Source organism: Corapipo altera, unplaced genomic scaffold (assembly GCF_003945725.1).
Source record: "Corapipo altera isolate COAL_440 unplaced genomic scaffold, ASM394572v1 61411, whole genome shotgun sequence".
NCBI classification, from domain to species: Eukaryota; Metazoa; Chordata; class Aves; order Passeriformes; family Pipridae; genus Corapipo; species Corapipo altera.
In genome coordinates this window covers 18352393-18364417 of record NW_020884875.1, presented here as the reverse complement: position 1 = coordinate 18364417, position 12025 = coordinate 18352393, and the positions used below count along the sequence as shown (strand labels likewise).

The 12025-nt window shown below is 40.6% G+C and overlaps 1 long non-coding RNA gene across 1 annotated transcript; it reads right to left on the bottom strand.

The window, feature by feature from the left end:
- Positions 1 to 320: 320 nt before the first annotated feature.
- On the bottom strand, positions 321 to 11626 carry LOC113943436. Its single transcript, XR_003526320.1, has 2 exons — positions 11595 to 11626; positions 321 to 1011 (listed from the first exon to the last, which is right to left on the bottom strand). It is a non-coding gene; the product is annotated as an uncharacterized LOC113943436 (long non-coding RNA).
- Between the last annotated feature and the right edge of the window lie 399 nt (positions 11627 to 12025).

Below are 12025 nucleotides of genomic sequence, written 5' to 3'. Positions count from 1 at the left end.
CATCCTGAATTCTTCTGTACTAAGACACTACGGTATTCAAAACTTTTCCAGTGATCTGAGTAATCAGTTTTCAAATATGTCTACCATTATTGGCCAGAATTCAGAAATTCTTATTATCTTACTTATCAGTTATGTCCACGTTGTTACCTTCAAGAAGGTAACAAAATGAGGGAGCCGATGGAAGATAGAGTGTTTTATAGGGTATAAGCATCTGGGTAGTTTGAATATTGTCATGGTATGCCAGCCAGACCTAGGAAATGTTGTGGGAAAAATGTTAGATTTACTCTAGAAAATATCACTCCAAAATGGGCTTTAGCTCATGTAGGGTGAAGGGTATAGCCAGTAAATAGTGGGAATCAATGTGTAAAGCCAGTTAGAATGGCGAACACTGCTCCTATGGATAATATATATTGGAAGTGTGCAACTACGTAGTATCGTGTAAAGCGATATCTAGGGAGGAGTTAGCTAGAATGATCCCTGTTAATTATCTGATGGTGAAAAGGAGGATAAAGCCTAGAACTCATGGTATAGGTGGGTCTCATTTAATTGTCCCTCCATGTAGGGTGGCTAGTCAGCTGAAGACTTTAATGCCAGTGGGGATTGCAATAGTTGCGGTGGCGGATGTAAAGTAGGTTCGGGTGTCTACGTCTACTCCAACTGTGAATATGTGATGAGCACATACGATGAAGCCTAAAAAGCCAATGGATGGCATGGCTCAGACTATGCCTATGTAGCTGAAGGGTTCTTTTTTGCCAGCATAGTAGGCTATGACATGAGAAATTATTCCAAATCCTGGTAGGATAAGGATGTAAACTTCTGGGTGTCCGAAGAATCAAAATAAGTGTTGATATAAAATTGGGTCTCCGCCTCCTGCAGGGTCGAAGAATGTAGTGTTCAGATTTCGATCTGTCAGAAGTATTGTGATGCCAGCAGCAAGAACTGGTAGGGAGAGGAGAATTAGGACTGCGGTAATTAAGACATATCAAACGAATCAGGGGGTTTGATATTGTGCTATGGTGGTTTCATATCTTCTAAAATTCTTCACTGAACTGAAGTCCACTGTGAAATATAATTGCAAACAATTGAAGCTTCTTCTGGTGAAGAAATACTCTAAGCTGGGAAAAAACAATGTAACACTACATTTCTCAAGCAGCAAGGCAAATTTCTGTCAGTCAAGGTAGTTGAGTTTTACAGGAAGTATCAGGCAGGGTTGTTCTGCAGCGGAAGCAGAGCCAAGGGCAAGTACAACACAGGGCAAGGCAGGTCACGGCAGGAAGTGAATCTGATCAGTGAAGTACCCCTTCAAGGGAACAGGATGACCAGGTCAGGGCCAGCCAGGATTCTTATTGTAACCAAGTGGTCAAGCCAGGGGCGTGGGTCACGACCTGGATCAGCACAACATGTCACAAGGCTCTGGTGCAGGTGCAAGGGCTCCTGCACAAGGTAAGGAAGTGGGGGCATTATTCATAGCTGTTTCTCACAGTTTTAACCCAGGTCCAGGCAGCCTTGTCATGTCAAGGATGACCTTGAGTACAGGTAGTAAAACCCTTATGGCCCCTATGTCTGTATGTGCATGTACACTAAGGGAGATGCAGGATCCTGACAATAATTGTTAACTTTATTCCAGTAATGAATTAATCACATAATTGTCATTTTCACTGAGTAAGAATTAAAACTTGTTTCAAGGACAAGATTGACTTCCACCGTTTCTTGAGAATAAAATTGAGGATTTTATAGTCTTCTAAAACTGAACAAAATCTTGCAGTAGTATCAACTGGAGATCTACAGGGAAAGGGAGAAGGTAATTCTTGAAGTGATCTTGATATGTTTCACTGATATAGTAATGCACATTGAGTTTTGAGCCATGACAAGTACCTGCCTGTCCTTACACCACTGTTACAACTCATGATCTCTTTATCCCTCCTTCCCCTCCAGTCTTGCTGTTACTATCCATCTATTGTCTTTTTATCCATTCTTCTCCTGTAGTCCTCTCTGTCCTTTCCTTCTTTGGATTTCTTTCTTTTTGCCGGTCCTAAATTATAAATTTTAAAGTCATCATTCATACCACCTTTCTTCTTTCACCTTTACAATAGTTGAAGCTTTATAATTGTAATAATATTCCAGGGGAAAAAAGTAGTGGTGGAGAGTTCAGAGACCAGGATCTGCTGCTTGCAGATGGGTCTATCTTTGCACTGTGTTCACACTCAGTGAATATTAGGCAAACATGGTGTTGGAAACTGCAATGATAATGGTCAACTTCTACTAGAATTCTGTGCAGAGTAACAACTCACCATCACTAACACTATCTTTCAGCAGAAAGATAGTCTGAAGACAACCTGCATGCACCCCAGATCTAAACATTGGCACCTCATCGATTTTGTCTTGGTGCGATGGAGAGATGTCCGCGATGTCCACCATACCCATGTGAAGCCCAGCGCAGAATGCCAAACAGACCATCGGCTTGTGTGCTGTAAACTCAACTCCAATCTCAAATTCAAACCTAAAAGGGGCAGTATCCCAAGGAGAAGACTCCAAATTAACAATCTCCAATCAGCCACAGTAAGAGATAGATTCCAGGCAAACCTTCAAACTAGGCTTGAAAACCATTCCAGAGATTCTGTAGATTCCTCTCCTGAAACAATCTGGTAGCTTATTAAAACCAGCATCCTGCAATCCTCCGAAGAATCCTTAGGGTTCTCCCTCAAGAAGAACAAGGACTGGTTTGACGAAAACAATCAAGAAATCCAGGACTTGCTGAGGAAGAAGAGAACTGCCCACCAACCACACCTTGCACTGCCATCCCGTCATGCAAGGAATACAGCCTTTCGTCTCGCATGTAGCAAGCTCCAACAGAAACTCCGTGACATCCAGAACAAGTGGTGGATTGATCTAGCTGAAAAAACTCAACTATGAGCAGATACGGGTGATCACAAAGGATTCTATGAGGCCCTGAAAACAGCATACGGGCTTACATATCAGGTACAAAGCCCTCTACTCAACGCTGATGGTCAAACACTTCTAACAGATAAAACCTCCATTCTGAGTCGATGGTCTTTCAGACTCTTTTCAGTACCAACCGTGTAGTCCAAGACTCAGCAATTCAGTCCATCATGCAACAACCGGTAAAGTATGAATTGGATACTGCCCCCACTTTAGGGGAAACCCTCAAGGCCATACAGCAGGTGAAAATCGGCAAGGCAGCTGGGGTTGATGGAATTCCACCTGAAGTTTGGAAACATGGGGACCTTGCCCTCCATATCAAATTTCACGAGTTTGTGGTAAGCTGTTGGGAACTAGGTGAACTACCATCAGACCTTCGTGATGCAGTCATCATCACTTTGTATAAGAAGAAAGGTACTAAATCAGACTGATCAAACTATGGTATTACTCAGTTTTCCATTGCTGGCAAAATCCTGGTAAGAATACTCTTGAACAGACTAATACCCACTATAAGAGAAGAAATTCTGCCTGAAAGCCAGTGTGGTTTCAGAGCCAACAGGTGTACCACAGACATGGTGTTTGTTCTCAGACAACTGCAAGAGAAGTGTAGGGAACAGAACAAAGGTCTCTGTGTAACCTTTGTCGACCTCACCAAGGCTTTCGATACTGTGAGCAGAAAAGATCTGTGGTAGATTTTGGAACGTTTAGGTTGTCCCCTCAAGTTCCTTAAAATGATCATCTCACTCCATGAGGATCAGAACGGCCAAGTCAGATATGGTAACACACTTTCTGAGCCCTTTCTAATAAAGAATGGCATGAAACAAGGCTGTGTTCCTACCCTATTCACAGTCTTTTTCAGCATGATGCTCCAAAGGGCCATGGCAGACCTCGAGGATCAGGACGGTATCTACATTCGATGTCGTACTGATGGAAGCCTTTTCAACCTAAGGCAACTGAAGGTCCACACCAAGACCTTAAAGCATCTTGTCTGGGAGCTGCTTTGTGCTGATGACACCACCCTTGTTACCCACACAGAAGTAGCTCTGCAGCGTTTAACATCCTGCTTTGCAGATGCTGCTGAGCTCTTTGGACTGGAAGTCAGCTTAAAGAAGACAGAAGTTCTCCATCAACCTGCATCTCAGGAAGTCCCCCATCATCCCCACATCACCATTGGCCAATCAGAACTCAAATCAGTCCAGCCGTTTAATTACCTAGGTAGCCTCATCTCCTCAGATGGTAAGATTGACGGGGAGATAGACAACAGGTTAGCAAAGGCATATAGTGCTTTCAGGAAACTTCATAAAAGAGTATGGTGTAATAAACACTTGAAGAAAAGTATGAAGATCAGTGTTTACAGAGCCATTGTGCTGTCTACTCTCTTATATGGATCTGAATCATGGGTCATCTACCGCCACCACCTGCGACTCCTAGAACACTTCCATCAATGCTGCCTCCATACAATCCTAAACACCCACTGGTCTGATTATGTGACTAACACATCTGTTCTAGAATAAGCAGCAGTCACAAGTATTGAGGCCGTGTTGCTGAGAATACAGCTGCATTGGGCAGGGCATGTCTCCAGGATGAAGGACCACCACCTCCCTAAGATCCTGCTTTATGGTGAACTTGCCACTGGCTGCCACAAGAGAGGAGCCCCGAAGAAAAGATACAAGGACTCCCTGAAACAACATCTCAGCCTTGGCCATATTGATCACCATAACTGGTCTACTCTGGCTTCCAATCGGGAGGTCTGGAGACACACCATCTATACGCTGCTGATGCTTTTGAGAAAACATGCAGGATCACTCTTGAGGCAAAAAGACAACGCAGAAAGAATCGTGCCTTGCAGAATATACCATCTAAGGAGTCTTTTTGCTGTGCCTTTTGCAACTGGACATGCCTATCTTGTATTGACCTTTTTAACCACCAACGCGCTTGGAACAAATGTGGGTAGAGCCCTTCCCAAATCTTCGTTCGCAAGCCTAGCCATGATGTTCACACTCAGAATTTTCTTTGTTACTCTAGGGAATAAAAACAAAACAAAAACTACAAAACAAACAAAAAAAACCGAAACCAAAAACAACAACAACAGCAAAAAAAAGACAAACAAACAAAAACCAACCAAACAAAAACCCCAAAAAACAAAACCCCCCAAACAAACAAAGATAAACACACAAAAAACCAAACAACTCCTGAATCTCCATTTTTCTTCCACACCTTAGTTAACCTTGAATTCAGTTTGGACTTACATCACATCTTCAGTACTAACAGAAGTAGGTGAGTATATTCAGAACACTTTATACACATCAGTACTATGTCAAGGCTACTAGCTCACTACATTTTCTTCCTTCACCCAGCACTAGAATGAACACAGGGTTAGAGCTGGTGGGTAGGAGTGAAGTGGAATGACTCGGTCAAAGCAATGCTGTAAGTCTACATGCCTACATCCTTCATTGCAATGAACTTGTTTGCAGGTGTGAAAGAACTGTTTGGTTTAAAACCCATTTTCTTTACAAAGCACTTGTTTGTAAAGAGCTGCTTCTCTTTTTTTTGCATCACAGTGATAAGTCTTGTCCCTAGTAACATCACTCACTATACAGTCACCATCTTATATCCACCCCATCCATTAGAGGAAATCCTGCTGGATAAAAGAAATAAAGCTGTTCAAGGAATAGATTTACTGTATACGAGGGCAATGAATTAAGAAGTCTCCAAACTCTCTAGTGTATTCTATATTTCCTGGCCATTTAGCACATCTCTTAGAAAACAAACAAGAAAGATAACTTTCCTCACCTCAACTAGTAGAGTCAAATTGAATCTAAAATAAAAATAGGATGCATAAATTCTTTATGCTGATGCAACATCTCTGTTCTGAATTTTTTATCTTCTCTTTTCACTGTCTCCTAGCAAGAGAATGCTTCACTGAGAGTAGTTTACGATGTTGTGCTTTCCCTGAATTTTTGTGCATGTCAAAAGAAGTACTATGCTAAAATTCCAGAAATACAGGTTCAGTTCCAGACACTTTGATGGACTTCTTATGTGACCTAGTACAAAATGACATGATGATAGATTTGATACAGTACTCAGGATTCATTATTAAAGTTAGATTTTATAAGGTTTGGCTTACACTTTTGAGATATAGAATAAGGAAAGAGTAATTTTCCACTTCCTTGAGTGCGGAACTACTCTGAAAACCAGGCCATACATTTTACAGAGCAAGCCATTAGAGACTAATATCTTTGAGTGCTACCAGCACAGAACCTGGTCTCTTAGAAATCTGGCCTTGGCCTTTAATGGCAAGGAGCCACCTATCATTTTGTGCCTCAACTTGGTACTCACAAAATGAGCTTCCATTTCACTTTCCATCTCCCTCTGTCTTTCTTTTGGAGTCTGTGAGAATTTGTTTTCAGTTAAATGCATGGGTTGTGTCTACTGCAATTCTTTCAGTTGTTGCTGTTAGAGACGTCTTTAGTATCAATAATCAAGAAATTAGAAATCTATGATTCTAAAAGAAATTGAATAATACATATAATTAGCTATCAAACATACAAATATCCTGCTCTAGTTAATTGTACTACATTTGTGAATACTTTAACCTGACAGAAAAAGCAGAGTAATACAAGAGGTTTCCACTGAAAAGAAATAGGAAATATTCCTTTTAGAAACAGTAAATACATTTTTCATTTTCAAAGATGCCTTGACTTTTAAAATGTATTGAATTTTAAAGAGGTCTGGGTAAAATAATATTTACATTTTTCTTTAAATACAAACTTAAATTTCTACTTTGTTTATTTCTATTAACTACTGTATGTGATTACTTTAGTGAGTGAATTAGCAAGGTTGTCCAAAATGTGTTTATGTTTCATTTGATTTTGCAAAATACTCATGAAAAATTAATTTCACAGTAGAAACCATCAGTATCCACATTACAAAATTTCCTTGAGGATCTAGATTTTTATTATTGGGTTTTTTCAAGACAAAAAACTATCTTGCAAGACAACCTCAAACAGCAGCAAAGTCAGTAAATCCCATGCTCTGAGCTGACTCTGATGTCATACTTGAAAGCCTTTGAAGTCAAGATTTTTGCAGAATTGTTTGACTCAGTCTGGTAAATCCCTACAATTTTGCAGTTGTGTGATACACCCTATACTTTATCTCCTATGTTACATTGTTCAAATCATGGGGTTTTCAGTCCAACAGCTTCTGAAAAAAGTAAAGTTTGAACTGACTCCTCACTTCATTGCATACATATTTATTTTATTTACTAACATGTTAGTTCACTTGAATGTGAGGGGATTTAAAGACTTTAAGTACAGTAATGTTGAGGTCTAGCACTGGAAAGAGCAAAGTAGAACAGCCTATGTCTGGATAATTCATCCAATTCACTTTTCTTTTTTAAATTTCATAATACTCTGTTAGTCTGTTGTTCTTCCCCTTCAAGTTCCTTTAAGTAGATATTGGTATAGTTGAAAATACAGTTCTGAGTATGTGGATATATTTCTTGATTCAATACATAATGGTGAACTGCAGTAGTGAATCTCATACCTAAATGAACTTTGATTTGTATAAAATGATATACTTAGCAACAGTTATGTTGTTGTGGTGGCTTTAGACAAACCACCGGAGAATTAGAACCCTACACCAGTCACTCCCCTTTTATTTTTTTTCTTCCCCCATACCCTCCAATTAATGAAGGGCAATACGGAGAAATATAAGTAAAAATAACAATTTACTGAAGGTAAATAGCAGCAACTACAAAGACACAGAGGAAAATGGTTTATACCAACAAAGGCAAAGAAAATATTACCTGGTGCCCTAGGACAGAAACAAAAAAAAACAAACCAAAATGGTGGCTGTTACCAAGCTGGACCACACAGCCTGGGAGAACAAGGAAAATAATGTGGCAAACGAGTTTCCAGAGTTTAACACCCTTTGCCAGTCAGAAAACAATGGAGAACAGGATCAAAGCAAAACCTGGAAAACTATTTTGTCCAAAATTTAGTATGCTGCCAAAATACCGGTTCCAGTGGTGTCAGCAGTGGCACCAGTCCCTGTGGCAGTGGTGACAGTGGTCCCAGTGGGTGCTGTGGCTTGAGGTGGTAAAGCAACGACTCCGGGGTTGCAGCGGTTCAGGTGATGGTAAACAAGGCAGGGTATTGCAAAACAGCTCTGAAGCAGCTTGTGGCAGCAGCGAGGTATTGAGGAGTCACGCTCCAGGAACATGACTCTGGCAGGACAGCTCCTCCTCTCTCTCACCTGGCGAACAACAATGGCTTCTACTTCTACCTCCAAAAGGGGGCTTGTCCCTTCCATTTGGAAACTCAGGCAAGGAAAAAACAGTTACTCCTCCCGTGCTTAAAGAAACAGTCCATCAAAAATTACAAAATGGGATAGAATACATAACTGGTCACAGCCACCTAACGCTAAACCCTGCCTCCTTTTGCTATAACTAAGACAGTTGCATCGAACATTTTAAATTTTTTTGAAAAAATATTTTCACAAGCGAGAAAAAATTCAAATGAGAAGATATTTAGTGATAATAGCTAGCAAAAATAGAGAATTGATTTAAAAATACTTAAAAAATACCTCAAAGAAAGTCAGAAAATCAGCTAAAGATGTTTTGAGGAAGGGAGTGGATGTCTTAATTTTCTCCATATGTCACTTTACACTTTACCCAAATAAATGTTTCACACTCTTAATTTGTAGTGTTGTTCCCACACATCAAATAGATAAGTTCTGTATTACTAAATTTATGGGTTTATCATTGACCCTTGAATAACTGATGTTTGAACTGGACAACTTTAGCTTTTTTTAAACCTCATTTAATATGGCGTTTTCAGAGGCACTGTTTGTTGGGTGAAACACTGGCTGGTCCAGTGAGCGGTGGTGGATGGAACTAAATTCGGTTGGCAGCTGGTCACTAGAGATATTCTCCAGGGCTCAGTATCATGGTCTGTCCTGTTCAACGCCTCTATCAATGACCTGAATGAGGGGACTGAGTGTATCCTCAGTAAGTTGCCATGTTAGGTGGGAGTATTGATCCGCTGGAAGGTAGGAAGGCCTTATAGACAAATCTTGACGGGCTAGATTGATGGGCTCCCAACAACTTCATGAGGTTTAACAGGGTCCTGCACTTGGGTCACAAGCACCCTACACAGCCCTACAGGTTTGAGACAGAGGGCCTGAGAGCTTCTGAGCAGAAAGGGACTTGCTAGTGCTGGTTGACAGCCAGCTGGGTATGAGGCAACAGTGTGTCCAGGTGGTTGAGAAGGCCAGTGGCATCTTGGCCTGTCTCATTACTCTTTACAATTACCTGAAAGAAGGTTTTAGTGAGGTGGGGGTCAGACTCTTTTGCTATGTGTTAAGTGAAAGAATAAGAGGAAACGGTCTGAAGCTGTACCAGGGGAAATTCGGATTAGGTATTAGAAAACAAAAATTTCACTGAGAAAGTGCTTACTCATTGGAATAAGTTCTCTAGAGAAGTGATGGCATCACCATCTCTGGATACATTCAAGAGACATCTGGACGTAGTACTTGGAGATATGTTGGTGCTAGTTTGATGGTTGTACTAGATGATCTTAAAGGTGTCTTCCAATCTTGATGATTCTGTGAATGTTCTGCAACTAATTTAGTGTACAAATGTGGTCTTTTCTGATGAACAAAAAGTTTAAGAGACAGAAAGTGACAATATACTTGGCTCATTCATTTTTTTAAACGTAGTGTTACAGAAAAAAGTAGTTCTTCCTGTCAAAGAAAATAGTTGATGTTTAGAGCTTGGTTAGTATTCCGAATCATACAGACACAAAGGAAGAGATTTGTGAAAATTGGGGGATGAAACAGAAGATTCAGTTCCTTCCTCTGAGGACATTTTAACTTCATCACAGTAAAGATCCCTAGTCATTACAGTATATGGGTCTCTGAGGTAGGGTGTTCTCAATTACATCCATTCACATTCTGTTTCACTTTGAATGAATAATTAAATTGTGAACTAGGGAATAGAATCTGGCTATCCCTGCTCCCAGATGAGAGTCCAAACCTCTAGGCTGGAGAATACTTCTTCCCTTTTCATGACCACAAATATATATTTGTGTAAAGTGTAAAGAGACATAAGGAGAAAATTAAGTCATCCAATCCTATTGCAAGGCTTTGGGATACTTCCCAGGGAGGTAGGGAAAATCAGAGACAGTAACTAAGCCCTTCTTTAGCACAGCCGAGCTGGTAAGATATATATTGAATAGTGTTAGACTGACAATTTCTATTGATGAAAAGCTCTGGTGGTGATTGTACACAATGATATCTTCTCTGGATTTTTGCCTTTTCAGTACTTGTTATAAATCATTTAGTAATCAATGAGAGTTCACATAATTAAAAAAACATTTAAAATAGTTTGCTGAATGAGAAATTATTCCTCGAATACCATGACCTTGTCATTATAGTCCTTCATGGGTTCTCTTGCTCCTTTTTGGGTCTGCACAGAGTTGTCTTTCACTTTTCTCTTGATGTTCACAAACCAAATTGATTAAAGCTTTTTTTTCTAGCTGCCTTTTTAGATACAAGTCAGTGTTCTAGTTTTAGTAAATGAAGACTTGTTTTTTCACTCAGATGTCATTTATTCTCTCATTTGTTGACAGATACATATTTAACATTATCAGTATGAGAATAAAATAAATAAATCAACCAAAGCCCTCTTTCTGCAGGGATATTTTATGTCCCCTGATGATCCTTTATGTTTACTACTTTCATGGGTGATATTAATACTTTGCAAAATATATTTTGTTCCACAGACGAAAGATGCATCAGCAAAAGTAAAGAGTTTTCTCATATGAGTTAATTAGAATGAGAATGAAAACTGAGTTGGAAAAGTAAAATATCTAGACTGTGAAATAAATTGTAAATTTTACTTCAGTTAAAAATTCAGTGTCAAAAAAGATGACTGGAAATAAGCTTTTTCTTATGTAATCTACATGAAGTATTGGGTTTCCATGACCAGGTTTTGAAAGGGGTGGCTTCTGTAAGAAACTGGTATAATCTTCCCTCCTGTTTGGTAGAGTCAATGCCAGCTGGCTCCAGGACGGATCTGCTTCTGGTCAAGGTTGAGCCAATCAGGAATGATAATAATGTCTTATCAGTGATAACATATTTAAGAAAGAAAAAAAAGCTATTGTGCAGATGAAAATTGCAGCCAGAGAAGAGCAGAGTGAGAAGGTGAACTACTCTGTAGACACCAAGGTCAGTGGAGATGGGAGGTGGGGAGGTGCTCCAGGCTGAGATTCTCCTGCAGCCCGTGGTGCAGACCATGGTGGAGCAGCTGTGCCCCTGCAGCCCATGGATGACCATCAGGGTGCAGAGACCCACCTGCAGGCAGTGGAGGAGACCTATGCCAGAGCAGGTGGATGCCTGAAGGAGGCTGTGACCCTGTGGGAGGCCCATGCTGGAGCAGGGTCCTGACAAGGACCTACTGGCCCATGGAGAAAGGAGCCCACACTGGAGGAGGTTTTCCCTGTGGGGGACCCACATTGGAGCAGCCTGTGCCTGAAATACCTGCATCCTGTGGAAAAATGACCCACACGGCAGCAGTTCATGCCGTCGGTCATGAGAACTGACTCACATCGGAGAGTTTCGTGAAGGACAGTCCTTCATGGGAGGGACCCAACAGGGAGCAGGGGAAGGACTCCTCTTCCTGAGCAATAGCAGAACAACAACTGACTGTAACCCCCATTCCCACCTCCTTGTGCCACGTGGGGGGGAGGAGGTAGTACTTCAGAAGAAAGAGGGATGTGGGGAAGGTGTTTTTAAGATTTATTTTAGTTGTCATTATCCTACTCTGATTTTGTCAATAATAAATTTAATTAATATCCCCACTTTGAGTCTGTTTTGCCTGTGGTAGTAATTGGTAACTGATCTCTCCTGGTCCTTATCTCAACTCATGGATTTTACTCTATATTTTCTCTCCCCTGTCCAATTGAAGAGGGGAATGAGAGATCAGCTTTGCTGGATACCTGGTGTCTGGCCAAGGTCAAACCAGTATATTGGTGTACTAAGTCTGTGGCTGGAAGGATTTGATAAAATATTTTCCACCCTCAGT